Consider the following 21,199-nt stretch of genomic DNA (forward strand, 5'->3'; position numbering starts at 1 on the left):
TATGTTAGGTGAGGCTGGCAGTGTCCTTATATGCCCCCTGCTGGGCCGGCCCATCCGCTTAGGGGGCTGGCTTGGGCCACCAATGGACACAATAATGTGTACAGATTGAGGCCGGCAAAGAGAGTGGTATCAGAAGCACCAGCATCGCTGAAACCCAGCTTTGAAGAGCCTATAGACTGATTTACGCATGCATGATTCATTGGTCGTGTGCAACGTAAAGTGCTTTGACACCCTACACTACTGGTATGAGTTGCGCTATAAAAAAATTAAATGCATGTTAGAGAGGGGCCAACAAAGATTGTCGCACTGTGCACCACCAGCACTAAAGGTGGCCAAGCCTCAAACACCACATGCATTACACGTACATTTACAAGTCAATCATGTATATACTATCCAGGAGACCAAAGGAAATAAAACCTCTTCTGAATATTTATTTTTTAACGTATGTTAACTTGCTGCGCTTCCCTTGAATGCACACATGCATTTAGAGGCGATGCCTGTGAGGGATGATAATCAGAATTGGTTTAGCTTAAACATGTATTTTTTATTTTCAAAACATTTAATATTAAACACACCAAAACATTCCGCATGTTAAAGTCTGTGCAAGATACACCACCCATCGGCATGTTTCAGGAGAAACATTCGCCCTTCCACCAGGTTTCAAAGGAGTATTCAATTAAAACAAAAAGATGTGAAGAGCCATTTTCACCCCATTCCTCACTGTATGAGGTCGGCAGCATCATTCATCTGACCCATCCCCTGCCCTGCCAGCACATGATAGACATGGGTAGGGATCCTGAGCAGCCTCGCTGGAGCTCAGGTGTGGTAGGCCATTTCATAATTTCACCTCTTTGCTGGATCCAGCTTTATGTTGCCCCTTCAGGCTCTCTGCACATGTCCTGCAGTAGTACTGGAGGAGGAGTCAAAGAGGGAGAACTAGGAAAAACCTTAACGAGTGAGGGTAGGCAGAGAAAGGGTAGAAGAGATCCTGGAGAAGAAGAGATAGAGCAGGTAAGGTGTGGGATAGAAAGGAGGAAAACACAGAGATAGGCTATCAAAAGAGTAAGTTAATTCTTGGCAGACAACTGGTCACTAAATCATTATAGCGACCTAGAGCAACCAAAGCATCAAACAGTCCGCTTAACTGCATGCCATAGATTTAATGGAGATTACAAAACCTATCCTTGGGTAGAGTATTCAGTCCTTACAGATGCTGTTTGTTGTTTTCCGTGCAGGCCTTTCGTTCCGTGGGAGGAGGAGGACGTGAACATGGCAATGTTGCATTCGTTGATTTTGGCTTCAGTAAGTGGGTAAAGCTCCCTTGTTTTTTGTCCAAACATTCATAGTCAGAGAACCATAAACCATCAGTTATTGCTTGGACCAACTTCAAAAGATTACAGCGGCCTACAAACCGTCAGCAGTTAGTTTTTCTTCCACGGTAGTGAGAGGTGCGGAGCAGGAAATTGAGGCAAATAGATAACATGTAGAGCAGCTGCTTAAGGTAGTATGTTTATTGGGTCATCAAGGGCTTGAATTCTAGATGAAACTGAGGATTCTTACAATAGGGGAAATTTAATTGAATTGTTAGAGATGATTTCTTATAAAGATGAGAGGTTAAAAGCAAAAATGTCCAGGAGGTATGGGCACTATACCTCTCCTAATTACCAAAATGATATAATATCTGTGGTGATAGCACTTGTCTGTGAGGGTATTGTCAAAAAAGTGACAAAATATTTTGTGGTGCTAGTTGATGAAACCAAAGATGTCTCACAGAAAGAGCAGAGGATGCACAAGGGTGTTACCATATGGAGAAGGTAGATGCCTGGAGCGTTGCTACAGACATTGTTGAAGCAATGTCACAGAAAGCTGGACTTGACTGGAAGAAATGTGGTGCACAGTGCTATGATGGAACATCTGTTATGAGTGGCTGTTTTATTGGTGTCCAAAAATAAGAGAGATTGCATCACAAGCAATTTATATACACTGCCATGCCCATAGACTAAACCTTGCGTTAGTGCAAACAGTAACTAGCATACAACCAGGAAAACATTAATTTTCAACTTTGCAAGTAGTTTGTACTTTTCTTTCACAAAGTTCACCAAGGAATGAGCTCTGTGAGAAAGCTCAGAAAGAGAGTAATCTGAATGTAATGGAGCTAGAAAGACTCTCAGGGGGATTTACTGGTACTCCTGTGTTAGAAAAGCACAGATGCGATTTGAGTCTGTAATCATTGTGTAATAGAATCACAACAATGTGACAAGGAGGCTATATTAGAAGCCAAAGGAATTCTTAACCCTTTGAGTGCTCATGACGGAGCGGTTCCCTCATGAGCCACAGTCGGCGTGTGCTCATGACGGAACCGCTCCGTCATGGCACCCACCCATGGGGGAAGCGCTGGCGCTCCCGCACTGGGCAGCCAATCTAGCCACCACAGAGGGGGATGGCAGCGGAAGAGTTTCTGCTGTCACCACCGAAACCCTCCGGGCAATTCCATGACATCAGAGCGTATAGCGCACGCTGACGTCATCAGGAAGCCCCGGCCAAGCTGGAAGCCATTTGCTTCCAGGCGTCCAGGCAGCAAAGTGAGTGTTTGCTGCTCCAGTGAGGTGGGGGGGGGGGGGGATTTGTTGTACATTGAGGCATCGGGGGAGAGGAAAGAGTGTTTCCTTTCCCCTGATGTCTCAATGCAGGGCATTCCTGCTGCATGATCGCGCACAGCGTCGTGATCCTGCAGCAGGAAGGCCCCCACTAGACACCAGGGATGTGTTTTTTATTTAAACGAAGCGACCCCTTGGGCAAGGGTCGCTTCCTTAGGAGGCCAATTAATTTAATGACTTTTCTGCCCCCCCTGGGGACAGATCACCCGATGTTTTTGGCGTTTCTGGCCCCAGGGGGTGCAGAAAAGCCCTCTAGAGCCAGGGATATTTTAAATATAAAATGGAAGCGACCTCTTGGGGAAGGGTCGATTCCAGGGGCCCTATTTTTTTTTTATGTGTATTCTGTCCCCCCCTGGAGGCTGATCGGCCGGTTTATTTTGCCTTTCTGCCCAGAGTACCCCACTAGACACCAGGGAGTTCTTTATTTATTTAAAGGACGCGACCCCTTGGGCAAAGGTCGCTTCCTCAGGGGGCACATTATTTTTAAGACAAGGGTTGCTTCCGGAGGGGGGCATTTCTTTTTTATATGTGTATTCTGGCCCCCCTGGGGGCAGATCGGCATGTTTTTGGGCAGAAAACCCCACTAGACACCAGGGACTAATTTTAAAATTAAAATGGAAGTGACCCCTTGGGCAAGGGTCGCTTCCGGGGGAGTATTTGTTTTTATATGGGTATTCTGCCCCCCTGGGGGCAAAACGGCCTGTTATTTTGGCCTTTCTGTCCCCGGGGGGGGCAGAAAACCCCACTAGGCACCAGGAATTTTGTTTTGTGTGTAAAGGAAGCAATATGGTTGCTTCCAAGGGGGTAAAATGTGCTTAATGTTTTTTCTGCCCCTCCTGGTGACAGATTTGCCTCTTTTTTTGGCCTTTCTGCCCTAGGCGGTAAGGGGAGTCAGAAAACCCTACTAGGCACCAGGGATTTATTTATTTTGCAAGGGGGGCACATTTCTGTCTGCTTTGTTCTGCCCCACCTGGGGGACAGATCGGCCTGGCAGACAACCTCACTCGATCCCTTGGGCAAGATCACCTCCCATTTGTCTCAGCCCTATTTGAAGGCCCATCTGGCAGATTGACCATTTGGGTAGTGACATAGCGTGTTATAATGTTAATTGTTTTATTTCTTGTGAATTGCAATTGTAATGCTTTACTTCTCCCTTTTTGTTCTTGTTCAAGGCTTTTGCTCTTTAGTCTGTTCCAGGTTGCGGTTTCGTTACTGGTGGTTCTGCTGTTTGTGTAGTTGTATGTGTTTGGTAAGAGACTTTTTCTTTGTACAATGTAAATGAGTCTCATTTCTCTGCATGAATGTTTTTTTTGCAAATGGTGTAATAATAGCAGTATGTTTGGCTTCTATTTTTTGAGTGTCAAAAACTTTTTGCATCTGTGCTCGATGTGTATTTTGTTATCTTGTGAGTAATTGGTTTTGTTTTTTAGGTCTCGCCTGAGACAGCGCTTTAGCGCTGCTCTGGCGAGACTTATAGTAAGCGAGTTTTGGAAGTGCAAACAGTGCTTTTCAGGCCTCCAAATAAAGTGCATGTGCGCCGGCCGCGCGCACCATTTGGCAGCCTGAAAAGCACTGCCTGATCACTTTGCGGCCCCTTTGATGTCCTCAGTGAGCCGCGCGGCCACTGAAGACATCAAAGTGCACACCATTTGCACTGTGCCCGCCCCCACTCCCCCCTCCCACTCCCTCCTCGTCAACTTCAGTACGCGCTTGTTTTAATTGGCACCGCTCAACAAACGCTGTTGGGCATTCTGCATGCCTCGCCTCACAGCTGCAGCCTGAAGGTTTCACCCGATGCCAGCACTCACAGAACACAGCCCGCACAGGAGACGGCACTCACAAAACATCCGAGAAAGGGTCTTTTGTTATTACCTTATATTTTGCACATCTTCTCTCCTCGGTCGACTTCTGTTGCCTCCTGCTACTCTTGTTTTCCTCGCACCCCCTTCTCCCTCCCACAGCTCCTCTTCTCCCACTCGGCGCACAGCCTAATTGTTGTAAATTTGAACATGCCTCAGGCTGTAAGCGCACTATTACACACACACTGTACTTTGCCTACTATAAAACATTTCTTTTAATGTTTCTTCCTTTTTTAATGTACGTCTTACTGCACCTTAACATACTTATACGCTTCTACAAATGTTCAAGTGTCCAGCTACGAATATTTGTTGTGCCATTCTAGTCCCGAGATGTGATTGCACTAGAATACGCGTTCGCCATATAACAGTGTTTAATCAAGTTACAGTGCGTACCGGCTCTTTAATGTTATCCCTGTTGAACCAAATGTCACTTACATTTTTTAAGGAACATCGTCCTCCGATTACTGCATTTACAGAATTCTAATTTCTATCTAGTGTTACCAGTGCAACATCAATACACTCCACCAGCTACAAATCACTGACGATAATGAATTTCTTTTCATACTTTTATTCTTCGAAAATGTAATGCATTTTAATTGTGCAGCTGCAAACTTCCCAGAGTCAGCGCGTCAGCTCTGCAGCAGGTACGGGCCCAAGGAGAAGCCGTCTGCGGCCACCCCCAGGACACCCATGACTGTTGCTCTTTCACACTCAGGATTGCCATCCACGTTCACAGGCGCTGCCCCTCTCCCAGAACATATCCCCACCCTACGGCAGTATATTTCAGAAGCAATACGGTGCTTCCTGCAGCTTTTGGTGTCCGCATCAAGTACCAATGTCGCCCCTCCATTCCCGCCCCACCCGGCAGAAAGTCACCCCGCCTCCCCGTCTCACCCTGCAGAAGGCGTTGATTTGCCACACAGGCTCAAAACAAATTGCGCTCTGTTGTCTCCGGCTCCAGAATCAATTACACCCCCTGGCCGGCCCGTGTGGCTCTCCCTCCTGCGGATTTCCGAGGCACTGCTCATCTCCACATCAAGCGTGGAACAGGCCCGGTGGCAAATCAAAGCAATATGAAGAGATGGTCTCTCGTCCGTCCGCGGGGCATAAATCAGGCCAACCCTTCAGGGCAGTGATGCACGCAGCTTTATCTTCCTTTGCCTGGGCACACTTGTGTGTTCTTTACTGCCCTTTTGTTGACACTGTCTGTCTCAAGTTGTCACAAACTGTTTACTCTGTCCATGACCCATTAAACAATTTCCCAGACTTTTAATCTCTGCACTGGTTTAAACCAGAAAATATGCAGCATGCGGTGTGTGTTATTATGCCAACATATGGAACGCTCTCTAAAACAGACCCCATGAAGCTAATTTTAGAAAGCAAATAATTCATTCACCCGTCAATCCTAACAGTTTCACTATAGTGCCACTAATATTTATATATATTCTTCCTTCAATGTCTTACATTGAAAAGAATGCTTTCTGCCCTAAACACTCTACAGTGAGCGCAACTATCAACGACAAACGTTCTGCACTCAAACATCGCATTTTTACATGTAGAATCCATATTTAGACAATCCATTTTCCTCAAAATATGAGGTATTGTCTACGAGCCCCACCTCGTGGACAATACTTTCACTTTTGCAAAAGGCCAGTTCACCTCTGCTCACTACCCCGACCCCAGCTGCGCTCACACATCTGCTCCTCGTCTCTTTTTTTTATGGATATGTTGCCACAACTCTTTGTGCACGGATTAGTTCAGTGATGAACCACACCTGATTGGAAGTGGGGCCACTTCTGCTGAGGCCCACTGTTCAATCTGCATACGTTAATGGGCGAGCTCAGTGAGAGCGCAGGAATTACCCCTCTCCCCCCCCCTCTTCGCCCCCCCAATAGAAACCCATCTGCCTGGGAAAGGCCGCCCAGCCCCCCACTGGGCCAGTGGCGGCATCTGAGACAGCCTAAATCGGCCACCACTCTGGCCAAAAGGCAACTTAGGACTGCATCTCCGATACACGCCCATTGCCCGAGTGCCCGCCTTGACAATCGCTCTTGTTTTGTAAGTGAGCTGTGGGCCAATTTTTTTTTTTTTTTTTTACAACCGGTGTTGCTTTTTGACCAAAATGGCAATAAAGAAATGTAAACAAAGTATGTGCTTTACAAGGCATGGGAGAAGGCATCGTGCAGGCAATGTTGGTTGTAAGATTCGGGGAATCCACAGTAAAACCCTGCCCACTCGCCCACAAACAGTCAGACAAGCATTTACAATGCAATAAGTTTCGCATTTATACGAGTTCGAGCTATTGCCATTGTAAATGACAATGCTTTTTATTTAAGTTTGGTTTTTTTAAAACATAAATAAAAGGCACTGTCATTTACAATGCCAATAGCTCAAACTCGTATAAATGCGAGACCTATTGCATTGCAAATGCTTGTTCTTTCTAGTGGGATATCGTTGGTTTTTGCTGTCTCTCTGCTGAGTAGGTGCTGGTCAGTGTAGCTGTCTCTTGCAAGTGAATCGTATAGTTTTTGAGTATATAGATCCTTGTGATAAAGGCACACCTCTTTTTTACTTACTTATTTTGCACAGTGTTGGTTGTTGTTGACTTGTTTGTGCAGTCTCCTTTCTTAGTAAGGATAATGGCTAGCCGCAGGATTACTGTTCAGCAGGTTGTTGGTATGCTTTTTGAGTCTTCCTCTGACCATGGTTCAGATACTGACTCTGCATCTAAGGCAGAGGAGGGAGTGGAAGATTCAGGCAGTGAGTTTTCTCTCCACATGGAATCATCGAATGATGAAGCCACTCTCAGTGCAGATGAAGTGCCTGTTTTAGAGGAGGACATTGATGTGCCAATAGTGCAACAAGAGGCATCTGGGCTGCAGCCTAGGGCTGCATGGCTTCCATCTGGAAGTGATGACCTCTGGGTTGCCCCAGGCATGGTAAAGCCGGCATTGCCAGACTTTACTGGTGTTCCAGGGTGTAGAGTGAATACAGAATTTTCTTTCCCATACATTTTTTTCAGTTGTTTATGGACGATGTGTTTTTGGCAGAGATTGTTGAGCAGACTAATTTGTATAACGAACAGTTTTTGAGGGCCAACAGTGCCAGCCTTAGGCCCCACTCTAGAGCTACCCGGTGAACTCCCACAAATCTGGAAGAGATGAAGAAGTTCTTGGGTTTAACTTTTTTGATGGGCTTGCTAAGGAAGCCATCAGTGTCTTCATATCGGTCAACTAGTCCCTTGATGGCAACGGCTATATTTCCGGCAGTCGTGAGTCGTGATAGGTATTTGCTTCTGCTTTGTATGCTGCATTTTGACAAAAATGGTTTAGCGTTGCCTCAAGATCACCCTAATTGTGACCGTCTTTTTAAAATTGATCACTTTGTTGATCGTTTTTCTGAGATCTATGCTCCAGGGAAAGAAATAGCAGTGGATAAGTCTTTGGTCTTGTTCAAGGGCCGCTTGGTTTTTAGGCAATACATTCCAAGTAAGAGGAAATGGTATGGAATTAAGCTGTATATGCTGTGTGACAATAGGACTGGATATGTCTCTAATTTCAGGGTGTACACCGGTAAGGAATCCAGGATTAACCCCCCTGGTTGTCCGTCCACTTTTGGAGTGACTGAGAAAATTGTGTGGGAACTTGGTAGAGGACTTTTTAACAAAGGCCAACATTTATATGTAGATAACTTCTACACAGGTGTGCGGTTGTTCAGGGAATTGGCCAAAGTAGACACTGTTGCTTGTGGCACAATCCTCTCTAACTGTAAAGGTTTCCCAAAAGAACTTGTTTGTCAAAAGCTTGTGCGGGGACAGTGCAGTGCGTTGCGTTGCGTTGCGAGGAACCTGTAGCTGTGAAGTTTTCAGACAGGAGAGATGTCCACATGCTGACTACCATCCATGATGAAAGCACTTCACCTGTGACTGTTTGGAGTCAGGATGCCTAAGTGCGCAAACCTGTGTGCATTTTAGACTATAATAGGCACATGGGTTGTTGATGGTGACCTCAGCTAGGCCTACCAGTGCAAGGGGTTCGCCCTTCTCTGCACAGAGTCCTCAGACCAATAGGAAGAAGTTGGCACAGAAACTGGAATAGAAAATACAAAGTTTAATAAACCTCATGAGGTGGAACTACATTCACACAGCACCCTTCGGTGTTGAGTGAAGTAGCACACTGAACAGCATGATCCTTTTATACCCACACAGGGGCTGAAAAGGTGGTACAAGTACACATGAGAAGAGTTATGCACATAGATGGTCATACAGAAACTCCACAGTCAACAAGTAGGAGGAGTAATAAGTTGCTGACATCAGTTAGAACAGCCTGACAGTTCTATACTAGGAACAGGTGCACTCTACTAGCTAAGCACATCTGTGCATGTGCAAGACTCTGGGAGAGGGAAACAGCAAATGTCCAGCACATAGCTAACTAAAATGGCTGCCAAGTACAAAATGGCTTTCAGCTCATGCTAAGAGATTAATGCAATCTTCAAGAGATGGTCCTTTTAGCATGAGCTAAAGACATTCCCATAATCCAGTAGGAAATATGCATATTAATTTTTTTTTCATACATTTATCAATATCCTAATTCATTGCTTGGTGGGCATTTCTCATTCTAAATATTGTTAAGCTGGTATGTACGTATAAGGTATAAGCAGGAGTACAAAGGGAACAGAGCATTGGGTCATACAGATAGCAGGAGAGAGTAATTACTATTATCAGAAACAGAACTATTAGCGTTCTAGTCCTAAGCAAATCCTAGAGCCATCCAGTAAAAACATTTTCAAGGCTCCTATGCATTTCAGTGACCATCAATTTCAACTTCAAAATAGCCAACAGCACATATCTAATAAAAACATTTTCACTAGACTTTTCCAGTGTTTCCTTTATGAGGGCTAGAATATCAATCAAGAAAAGGGTAAAGTAACATTTGTCAATTGCTCAGATGAACTTTTCTCTCGCAGAATAAACATTATTCCTAATACAATTATGAAAGCAGTCAGACATATTATTACAAAAATGATCCTGGATCCAGAGGACCAGGAGGACCACACAGGACCATGAGAATTAGGACGAAGAGCTGCAAAGGGCTGCTCCTCCTCAAAAATGGGACGACCAATGGGGTACATTTTCAACAAAAAAGAAAAAGAAGTCCTTGGGAAATTAAAGCCGCTGTACAACCAACCAGAGGGGAGTCTTCTCCCTGTGTCCGTTTGAGCTTCACAGGCAGGCTCTTGTTGTTCCCACGGTGGAGCTGCACAACTCGCAACTCAGGAATCACGGCCCAGTTTCAAGGGAAAAGTTTCTTCTTTCAGGATAGGGCAATCACCCACCAGGGCAAATGCTCTCAGCGATCCTGTCCAGTGTCTCAAGCAGTGCACCAGTTTTCTTAATTTGAATCTAACAGGCACCAGAGACACAGCACCTGCACCCTGAACTCAAGTCCTTCCATAACTCCTGTATTGCTCTGCTGGCACACTGCTCTTTCGTTGGGGCCATAGATTGCATTCAGTGTGCCCAGGTATCTCTTGACCAACAAAGGTGAAAACTTTACAGCCACTTTGGGACCAGGATTCAGAGGCCTGATGCTAGGATCTCTGAAGCAACCCTTGTTTCAAAGGGGGTTACCTCAAGCAAAAACTTTCTCGCCTTCCTGGTCGGTCTGTGACTCTCGGCTGGGCATCAAAAACTTGATCCACGATTTCTCCTTTCTGATTTGTGAACCTGTCTTTCGCCCAAGACAGTGGCAGGGGTACACACTTCACATCCCAGTGCTTCCGGCTTTCTACCTTCACTGAGGTCCTGGTTGCCAGCAATGCCTGTGCTGGTTACCTTCACTTTGACGTCAAGCTGGACTGGTGCTGACTCTCCAAGCTGGATCTGATGTCCGCGCCCGTCTGGCAATGGTTGTAAGGCAGCAAATATCTATTGGTGGACAGAACAAAAGGTCTTTAGACAAGGCACAGAAATAATCTATCAACAGAGAGGATAGTCTCAGAATACTTCATAGTCTAGGGACGCCCCATATATTAGCAAGGCACCCAAGAACCACTTTCATCTATGTGAGAGTAAAAGAAACAACGCCTGGACCTATTGGCAAGTATAAAAGGAACTCTTTGGTGAACTGACAAGAGTAATACTTCACCCAATCCCAAGCAGCCAAGGAGGTCTGTGTTCATTTACTAAATTCTGAGGAAAAGAGAAAAACAATACAGACATACTCCAAATCCTTACATCTGTATATTTCTATCTTAATCATCTAAAGACCCTCAAGAAAAAAGGAAATGTTCTACACTTTTACTCATAGACTTTGCATTACTTGTACAGGACTGCAGACACTTCTAAAATGATTTCTCTTAATAAAAGCACCTACATTGTATGCTTAGGACCATGCTCTCATGTTATAGGAGCAACAGGAAAATCTAAAACTGCTAATTTAACAGGGATTCCTATTACATAAAGAACTAAAAAACTTCAACATAATGGGTACATTTTCTCCAGCAGAACATCTTGTGACAAACAGACTCCTATAAAACAATATTTTCCTCAAAAATGTTTGCTAAGGATCACATGGGCATCTTCTCTGCATTCTATTTTTCACAATCCAAACTATGCAACATCAGCTCTAGTAAGAACTGTCAGTTTATTTACACAGACTAGCTAATAAAAACTAGCAATGCCCTTGCAAAACTGAATGTAGCATGAGAATAACAAACAATAGTGGTGTTTTCACCTGAGAATTTTAGAACAAAAGCTACCCACAGCTAGTTCCCCTTTTGCCTACCCTTGATTTGTAGAGGAGCTAGCCTCCTTCCCCCACTTTTGACAGTAGGAAACCTGTAACAGGTTTCATTCTGTCAACACTATCAACCCCAATTTGTAGCAACTGGGCATAAACAAACTCTGAGGAGCTAAATAGCACATTGAGCTAGCTAAAGAACATATTCCTTTAGCAAATGTACAAGTGTGACACGAGGGCACATGAATTCAAACTAAATCCCATTGCTTCCTTAATTCAGCCCTAAAAGCATTAGTGCTACATATATGGCAGAGCCATTGTCTTCATAAGAGCTGACATATACCATTATTATTCAATCTGTTCATATGAGTGAACAAAAACTTGCTTTTGCAAAAAAAGCAAGCAAAACCTCTTTCTGTCCCTGCCCTGCCATTTCGTCTTTCAAATGTCTAAATGTCAAAGCAAATGTTGCGCTGAGCCCTGCTTCTAAATGTAGAACTTCGACCTTTAACCTATTCGCAGCTGTTCCATCTTGAGTGCAAGGTTTTCATGCAGTTTTACTTTTACCAATTCAAAGTGACCATGGAGACTGAGAGCTCAACAGCAAAACCCACTCCATTCCTGTCTACCAGCAATTCAGTGGTAAGCTTAATAACTTCTGCCAGATTTTTTGTACATATTTATATTTGTAAGCAGTGTGGCGAGTGCTTGTCTAGCAGTATAGATGTCAGCTATTCATTCTATGCTTACATATGTGCATTTACTGTAGCCTGAGGCAGTTCAAAAGCTGCTCTGATTGGAATAACCTCATTTAAATAGTGAATTTTACTCAATTTCGACTTTGATGTTTGGGGCACTTAAAATGAATATCCTACAATGTTTTTGCATAATAGTCATCCCCAGAATGTCCCCTACATATCCCAGAGATGTGGCATCAGAAATGTATAATGTATACCCTTATAAAAATGAGTTTTGTACGCCTGGGTAAAGTGACATTTCACATGTAAGTGACCCCCTATTTCTGTATGGCATGGCTGAAATTCAATTTGGATGCTAGGAGGTCACAGCATCATTATTAGGCATTATAAATATTAAAAAACGAATTTAATGCACCTATTTTTAATAACATTTTTTATATAATCAAAATATTTTTTTCTTTCTTTTTTAATAAATCCAATCATTTTGATGAGTCCACATATGAAAAGCAAGCTGCATCCTTTACCTATCATATTTAAACACATTCATTCACAGCCCTAAGAACAGAAACCGAACTTGAAAGTCTGCGCCACTTTTAAATGAAGGACAGTCATTATTATTTAACATCAAAAACCACTCTTATCCTTATTTAAAAAGGCATTAAGAAAATAAATCCCTACTGTCAATCTGTCCTCTGTTTATCAAAAATAATGAAACTATATTTCTAACTTTTAAAACAGCAGTCTGAAATGCAGGATTTTACACCGTGTTTGACTTCAGCTGTTTTCTGTGGCCGGAGTCAGAAATACCCACGTGCTGACACAGCTGCTTGACACGTAAAGGCGTCGAATTCACACGCCTTTCAAGTCAGCCTTTCCAGCCAGCACAAATCTGTCGTTCTGTAATATGTATTCAGGTCTGCAACAACCAACTCACTCAGATAATGTGAATGCCTTTTAATACCTAATACAGAAGGATAAATGCTGTGACATTTTGTATCTTTAATTTTATCTATTGCAAAATACATAATTTCGTTTTTTGAAGCTTTTTTATTCCTATTAAATGTGGATTCTAATTTTATCTTTAACATTGTGGCAATTTGCACACATGTATAGTGTCTTACTCTGTCAATTTAATGATAGCGTGCAGCTATTTAGCATATATTATATAATTCATTGCTGGATTCTTTTAAAATTTATTTTATTTTAATGATATTTGGCATAACAGAATGATGACAAAAAAAAACCATTGAGCTCATTCCAGACATTTTCAAAACGGTGTCATACACATAATACAGGGCACTTAAGGCTAGCCATTCTTGCACCAAGAGCGCAATCGCTACTTACTCACACAAGTACCACTAATGACAAACCACAGACATTTAAACACACATTTAAACCACAGATCAACACTTAAGACAGAAACAAAAGACAGCCCACAGACTGTACTTAAACCAAACCATTTGTAAATACTAGTTGTAAGTCATATTCACTAGATTTGGCTGGCAGAACCCCAAGAAAAAAAACGCTCTGCATATCACCACTTATGAATGTTACTAAGTGCACAGACCAGGATCCTTTCTATGTACATATTTAGTTCCTCGGGGTACTAGTCACCAAAGAAGAAATACTTTTCTAATTATATACAAGTTTAAAATGGTACATCCAAGAAAGCAACACATTCATAAATTCACCTGGGGGAAAACAAAAAGACCATCACGCACTTGCTTACAATTAACTGCTTTGTTCTTCAGCTCTAATGCTTTCACATAAATGTTCTTTCGCTGTTCTTTTTCAATCAAGGCTTGCTCACGCTTCATTCGTTCACGCACTTCTTTCTCCCACATTCGTACACAATCAAACATCTCTTGCCTAGTCTTTCGCTTAACCATACATTGTTCCACATACTCTATCTTTCGTAAATCAAATGACCCATACATAGGCCAACGCAACTCAGGATCCTTACGAGTGTATTTATTCCATAATGCGCTGTACATTATAGAAGAAAGACCATACTTAATATGCATATCCCCATTAGGCGTCCCCTCCGAGGGGCCGGTTGTGCTTCATCTAGTCTCAAATTGGTACCACTACAAAAGCAACACATCCTATGAAGTGTGCTAAAAACAGGCATGCCAAAAATAGTGCAGAATATGCAGTATTATAATCGAAGTAGCACTTAAGGTACCTTTAGTACGATGTGCCGTTCAAATCAATTCAGATAGAGAAAATTCTCCTCATTACCTGCCTATATAAATTGCAATCCATATATAAATCTCATAACAAACCAAGTTGGCCAACACCAATTCCAAAATCCAAAAGCCACAGTAAGTTTTACTAAACTACCTTACCAACCCCAGGCATCAAAACTAACAGCAAGCGCTACAGAAGGACACTTACCAATCACTTGCTGTCCAGGTTCCAACTGCCAAGTTCTAAAATCGACCAAATGGTCACTGCACGGCGAATCAACAGACGAGATCTCAGTCGAGGACCGGCACCACCTGGATGGTCAGATCAGAAAGAAAGGAAAAACGCCGTGGTTGCCAAGACTCGGGTCTCATCGGGCAGCGATCGCGTCCAGAGCGAGATTTCAATCCTTCGTCGCGACCAATCCTTTGGGCATCCGAGTCACCGATGAGCCCCAGTAGTTGGGCGCCAATTTGTTTATGGTGACCTCAGCTAGGCCTACCAGTGCAAGGGGTTCGCCCTTCTCTGCACAGAGTCCTCAGACCAATAGGAAGAAGTTGGCACAGAAACTGGAATAGAAAATACAAACTTTAATAAACCTCATGAGGTGGAACTACATTCACACAGCACCCTTCGGTGTTGAGTGAAGTAGCACACTGAACAGAAGAAGCATGGTCCTTTTATACCCACACAGGGGCTGAAAAAGGCGGTACAAGTACACATGAGAAGAGTTATGCACATAGATGGTCATACAGAAACTACACAGTCAACAAGTAGGAGGAGTAATAAGTTGCTGACATCAGTTAGAACAGCCTGACAGTTCTATACTAGGAACAGGTGCACTCTACTAGCTAAGCACATCTGCGCATGTGCAAGACTCTGGGAGAGGGAAACAGCAAATGTCCAGCACATAGCTAACTAAAATGGCTGCCAAGTACAAAATGGCTTTCAGCTTATGCTAAGAGATTAATGCAATCTTCAACAGGGTGGTGTTGATAGAGTAGATCAGAGGTTGGATCCTTACACTGCTCTTCGTAAGGCTTACATTTGGTATAAGAAGTTGGCTATCCATCTTTTCCACTTTAATGCTTTTGTTGTATTCAAGGAGTCTTGTCTTGAGTCAAAGATGACTTTGGTAAATTTCAGGAGTCTGTAATAGGCAGCCTTGTTGTAGTGAAACAGGCAAGTGTTCCTAGAGTTGGAGTTGTGGGGGATGTGGCTAGATTGAAAGATCGCCACTTTCCTGATCACATTCCTCCCACACCCTCCAAACACTTTCTCAGTAGGAGATGTAGAGTTTGTGGGCGAAGAGGTACGCGGAAGGAGACTTGTATATACTTCCCTGAGTGTCCTTCTAACCCTGCTGTGTGTGTACCTGCTTGTTTTAGAATGTACCACACGCAAAATAATTTTTGAGAGCATCCATGAGTGGTAAAGTGAACTAACTGGTCTCTATTGTTTTATATTTTTTGTTCAGTTTCAAGGTTGGCATTTGTGCAATGTATTTAGTTTCAGATTTTGTGTTAGTAGATTTGTATCTATTTGCAATTTGTTTGTGTTTTCTTTTATGTATAAAAAAATCCTAAATGTGATGGTGGTGTGTGAAGGCTGGCACTTGACTGGTGGTGTGCGTGGACTGGCGCTTGGCTGGCGGTGTGCGTGGACTGGCGCTTGGCTGGTGGTGTGCGTGGACTGGTGCTTGGTTGGCGTTGTGCATGAACTGGCGCTTGGCTGGCGGTGTGCGTGGACTGGCGCTTGGCTTGCAGTGTGCCTGGACTGGCGCTTGACTGGTGGTGTGCATGGACTGGTGCTTGGCTGGCGGTGTGTGTGGACTGACGCTTGGCTGGCGGTGTGCGTGGATGGGCGCTTAGCTGGCGGTGTGTGAGTAGTGACTTGTTGCTGGTCACTACACACACTGTTAGCCAATCGCCACTCCACGCAATCCGTGAGCTGGTGTGGTTGCTGTGTCAGGAATGTGGGCGTGTGAAAGTGATGGGCCCTTGAATGGCGCTGTCTGCTGGTGTGAGTGTTTTAATGTGCTGGGCCCACAGAAATTTGAGAAAAAAGTGATTTGTTCAGCGAAATTTGAGGTTTGCAGGGGATTCTGGGTAGGAGAATGTTGGGGGACCCACGCAAGCCATACCTCGCTGGACTCCGCCAGGTGTCTAGTTTCCAAAAATGTGTTGCTTTGGTAGGTTTCCCTAGATGGCCGCCGAGCCCTGGACCAAAATCTCATGGGACCCCCCTTGCAAAACCAGGTTGGTTTGTGATAGGTAATTTTGATGTCGCCTCAATAGGTTTTGGGCTCTTGCCTGTCACGGGTCCTAGACCCACCCACGCGAGTGAGGTACCATTTTGATCGGGAGACCTGGGGAAATGCTGGGTGGGAAGAAATTTGTGGATCCACGCAGATTCCAGAACTGTCCCACACAGAAATATGAGAAAAAAGTGTTTTTTTCAGCAAAATTTGATTTTTGCAGGGGATTCTGGGTAGGAGAATGTTGGGAGACCCACGCAAGCCATACCTCGCTGGACTCCCCCGGGTGTCTAGGTTCCAGAAATGTGTGAGTTTGGTAGGTTTCCCTAGATTGCCGCCGAGCCCCAGGCCAAAAACTCATGGCACCCCCCCTTGCAAAACCAGGTTGGTTTGTGATAGGTAATTTTGATGTCGCCTCATTAGGTTTTGGGCCCTTGCCTGTAGCGGGTCTTCGACCCACCCGAGCGAGTGAGGTACAATTTTTATCGGGAGACCTGGGGAATTGCTGGGTGGGAGGAAATTTGTGGAAATTTGTGGATACACGCAGATTCCAGAACTTTCCCACACAGAAATTTGAGAAAAAAGTGATTTTTTTTAGCGGAATTTGAGGTTTGCAGGGGATTCTGGGTAGGAGAATGTTGGGGACTCACGCAAGCCATACCTCGCTAGACTCCCCCGGGTGTCTAGTTTCCATAAATGTGTGGGTTTGGTAGGTTTCCCTAGATGGCTGCCGAACCCTGGGCCAAAAACTCATGGGACCCCTCTTGCAAATCCAGGTTTTGCCTGTCACGGGTACACCCACGCAAGTAAGGTACAATGCTTCTTGAAATACTTTGAGGAACGCGGGGTGGGTGGAATTTTGTGGATCCACACAGATTCCAGAACTTTCCACCACAGAAATGTGAGGAAAATGTGTTTTGTTTGGACAATTTTTTAGGTTTGCAAGGGATTCTGGGTAACAGAACCTGGTGCGAGCCAGTCAAGTCACCCCATCCTGGATTCCCCTGGGTGTCTAGTTTTCACAAATGTATAGGTTTGCTAGTTTTCCGTAGGTGTCGGCAGAGCTAGGGTTAAAAAACTACAGCTAGGCACTTTGCAAAAAAAGGGTCATTTTTCACTGTGAAAATGTGGTGTGTCCACGTTGCATTTTGGGCCGTTTCCTGTCGCGGGCACTGAGCCTACCCATACAAGTGAGGTACCGTTTTTCTCTGAAGACTTTGGGGAACGCAGGGTGGGTAGAATTTTGTGGATCCACGCAGATTCCAAAACTTTCCACCACAGAGATGTGAGGAAAAGGTGGGTTTTTAAAAAATGTTTTAGGTTTTCCAGGGATTCGGGGTAACAGAACCTGGTGAGAGCCAGTCAAGTCACCCCATCCTAGTTTCCCCTGGGTGTCTAGTTTTCAAAAATGTGTAGGTTTGCTAGGTTTCCTGAGGTGCCGGCAGAGCTAGGGTTAAAAAACGACAGCTAGGCACTTTGTAAAAAAAGGGTCATTTTTGGCTGTGAAAATGTGGTGTGTCCACGTTGCGTTTTGGGCTGTTTCCTGTCGTGGGCACTAGGCCTGACCACACAAGTAAGGTACCATTTTTCTCAGAAGGCTTTGGGGAACGTGGGGTGGGTGGAATTTTGTGGATCCACGCAGATTCCAGAACTTTCCACCACAGAAATATGAGGAAAATGTTTTTTTTTTTAAAAACTTTTAGGTTTGCAGGGGATTCTGGGTTACAGAACCTGGTGAGAGCCAGTCAAGTCAACATATCCTGGATTCCCCTGAGTGTCTAGTTTCCACAAATGTATAGGTTTGCTAGGTTTCCCTAGGGTTAAAAAGGTACAGCTAGGCACTTTGCAAAAAAAGGTTCATTTTTCACTGTGAAAATGTGGTGTGTCCATGTTGCATTTTGGGCCGTGTCCTGTCACGGGCACTAGGCCTAACCACACAGGTGAGGTACCATTTTTCTCAGGAGACTTTGGGGAACGCGGGGTGGGTGGAATTGTGTGGATCCACGCAGATTCCAGAACTTTCCACCACAGAAATATGAGGAATGTGTTTTTTGGGACAAATCGTTAGGTTTGCAAGGGATTCTGGGTAACAGAACCTGGTGAGAGCTGGTAAAGTCACCCCATCCTTGATTCCCCTGGGTGTCTAGTTTTTAAAAAATATATCGGTTTTCTAGGTTTCCCTAGGTGCCGGCAGAGCCAGGGTTCGAAAACTACACCTAGGCACTTTGCAAAAAAAGGGTCATTTTTCATTGTGAAAATGTGGTGTGTCCACGTTGCGTTTTGAGCCGTTTCCTGTTGTGGGCACTAGGCCTACCCACACAAGTGAGGTACCATTTTGTATCGGGAGACTTAGGGTAACACAGAATTGTATAGCAACTGTTATTACCTATTGACTTTCGATTCATTTCTGCCTTCCAAATGAAAGACAATGTGTAAAAAAGAAGTCATTTTGAAAAATGACCTATAATTCTCATGCTAGTATGGGTACTCCCAATTTCGAAATGTGCAAATATCTACCGTTTCTAAACTCTATATTTTGTTCCCATTTCAGAAATACATAGGTGTCTTTCATACCGATTTTTCCATGTATACATTTTCGCAGAATAATTGCTATATACCCGGTACATAATAAAAACTATTGCAAGACGCTGCTCAGTTATTGGCTCTGGGTTCGTCGGGTTCTTGGTGAACCTACAAGTCCTATATATCCCCACAACCAGAAAGGTCCAGTGGATGTAACGCTATATTGCTTTCAAACAGTTGTCATTATTAGAAGAAGTTACAGGTGAAAACGTTGACACAAATGGCTGTTTTTTAACTAATTTTCAATTTTGCCTATATTTAACTGTTAGTTTCCATAAAGACACCTTGAAGGATCTACACAAATGACCCCTTGCTGAATTCAAAAATGTGCCTACTTTACTAAAATGTATAGCTTTCCAGGATGCATTATTGCTTTCATACCCAATTCTACCATTAACTGGAAGAAGGTTGAAAGCATAAAAAATAGCAAAAATAGGCTATATCCCGGTAAAATGCCAAAATTGGGTAAAAATTTTTGGTTTTCTGACAAAAGTCTGTCATTCCCTAAAAGCTGGGGAAATGGTGAATTCAGCCCCACAAACCCTTTTTTGATACCATTTGCAGGGGAAAAAACAGATGCTTTCATTTGCAGCCCTTTGTTCCCCAAAAAACCAAAATGTAGCTGTATTTTGGCTAATTTCTGTGTCCCCTCCAGGGGAACCCACAAACCCTGGGTACCTTTAGAATCCTCATGATGTTGGAAAAAAAGGGGGGAGGATGGGGGGAAGGCCTAGCAGCGAAGGAGTTAAGAACATTGAAAACTTTGGGTTCTTACTTACATTGCAGTGTATGGATTTTATTCTCTGAAAGTTTCACAGTCTATCAAAAGTACTACAGAGCAAAGACCTTGACTTGCCAAGAGCATGTGATCTAATTAAGTCAACAAGAAGTGATTTAGTGAAACTCTGTCAAGACAGTCAGTGGATCGAATTGTTAAGTCAGGCTAAGGACTTAGCAGAGCAGTCTGGAATTGAAATTCAGGAAAAATCCAATCCAAGGGCTCCACCTTTGAGAAACTAACTGACATGTTATTTTCTCAGTACCTCTGTTGGGAAAAGATCCAACCATTTTGATGTTTCAGAAAGTCAAACTCCACTGTCTGAGCACTTAAAACAGGAAGTTCATTTCTCTACTTTGGATAGATTTGTAAATGAGTTTGATGCTCGATTTACAGACAGCATGGGCCTTATATCTGCTGTCAAAATGTTCAATCCAACAGCTGCACATTTTTTGGACTTTTCCTCTGCACTAGCTCTTGGCAAATATGCAGAGGCTGCAGTAGACCGAAGTCTTCTACAATCCGAACTGGAAGCTGCAAAATCGTATCGTTCAGACAAGAAATGTACCAGGTATTTATTCTGTCAGGCAGTCTCTCCTGTATCTACCAGGAGCATATCCTCAGGTTTTGTATCTTTTACATCTCGGTCTTACATTATCTACTACTACTGCTACAAATGAGAGATTCTTCTCCTGTATGAAAAGGGTAAAACATTTTTTGCACAATAAATGTGGAGACGAGACACAGGGGCAGATTTAAAAGCCCCTTGCGCCAACACTACAACACTTTTTGTGACATTCTGGTGGCGTATCTTACTGCTCCATATTTACAATGACAGGAAAAGCCACCCGCGTGGCTTTTCCTGTCCTTGCAAATATGGCCCCTTTACACACAGCACTTTGCGTGAAAGGGCCGTTCCATGGGTGTTGCTGTGGGTGGTCCCCTGCAACACCCATGGAACTAGACACATTTCCAGATTTATGAGAAATCGTGAATCTGGAAATGCGTGTGAGTGGTACGCCTCCCCAGGGGAGGTGTAGGGAGGCGCAACAAGGAGAAATGTTTTCATTTCTCCTCGTTTTTTCCTCTTTCAATGCATGCTGCATCCTACAGCACGCATTGAAAGAGGAAAATGCCTGAAGTGATTGTTTTGTGCAGGAAGGTACCCCTTCCTGCACAAAAACAATCTCCCCACAAAGCAGGCATCCTTGCACCATGGTGCAAGGGTGACCTGGGTCAGTGCATGGCTGTAGTTTGTGCGCCAGCACAGGGGGAAGCACACAGATGCAACATATTGTTGTAAATATGTCGCATCCCTGTGCTTTGAAAGTGACTCAGTGCGGCGCAGCCAAATGGCTTGCGGAATACAGTGAGTCACTTTCATTGTAAATCTGCCCCTCAGTGATTTAATGATAATGACTTGTGAACCTAATGAGGTTA

The 21,199-nt window shown here is 43.9% G+C and overlaps 1 pseudogene; it reads left to right on the forward strand.

Annotated features, from left to right (window-relative positions):
- Positions 1 to 1,626: 1,626 nt before the first annotated feature.
- On the forward strand, positions 1,627 to 20,001 carry LOC146813787 (zinc finger MYM-type protein 1-like; annotated as a pseudogene).
- The last annotated feature ends 1,198 nt before the right edge of the window (positions 20,002 to 21,199 follow it).

The sequence above is a fragment of the Triturus cristatus genome, chromosome 6 (genome assembly GCF_964204655.1).
Source record: "Triturus cristatus chromosome 6, aTriCri1.1, whole genome shotgun sequence".
NCBI lineage: Eukaryota > Metazoa > Chordata > Amphibia > Caudata > Salamandridae > Triturus > Triturus cristatus.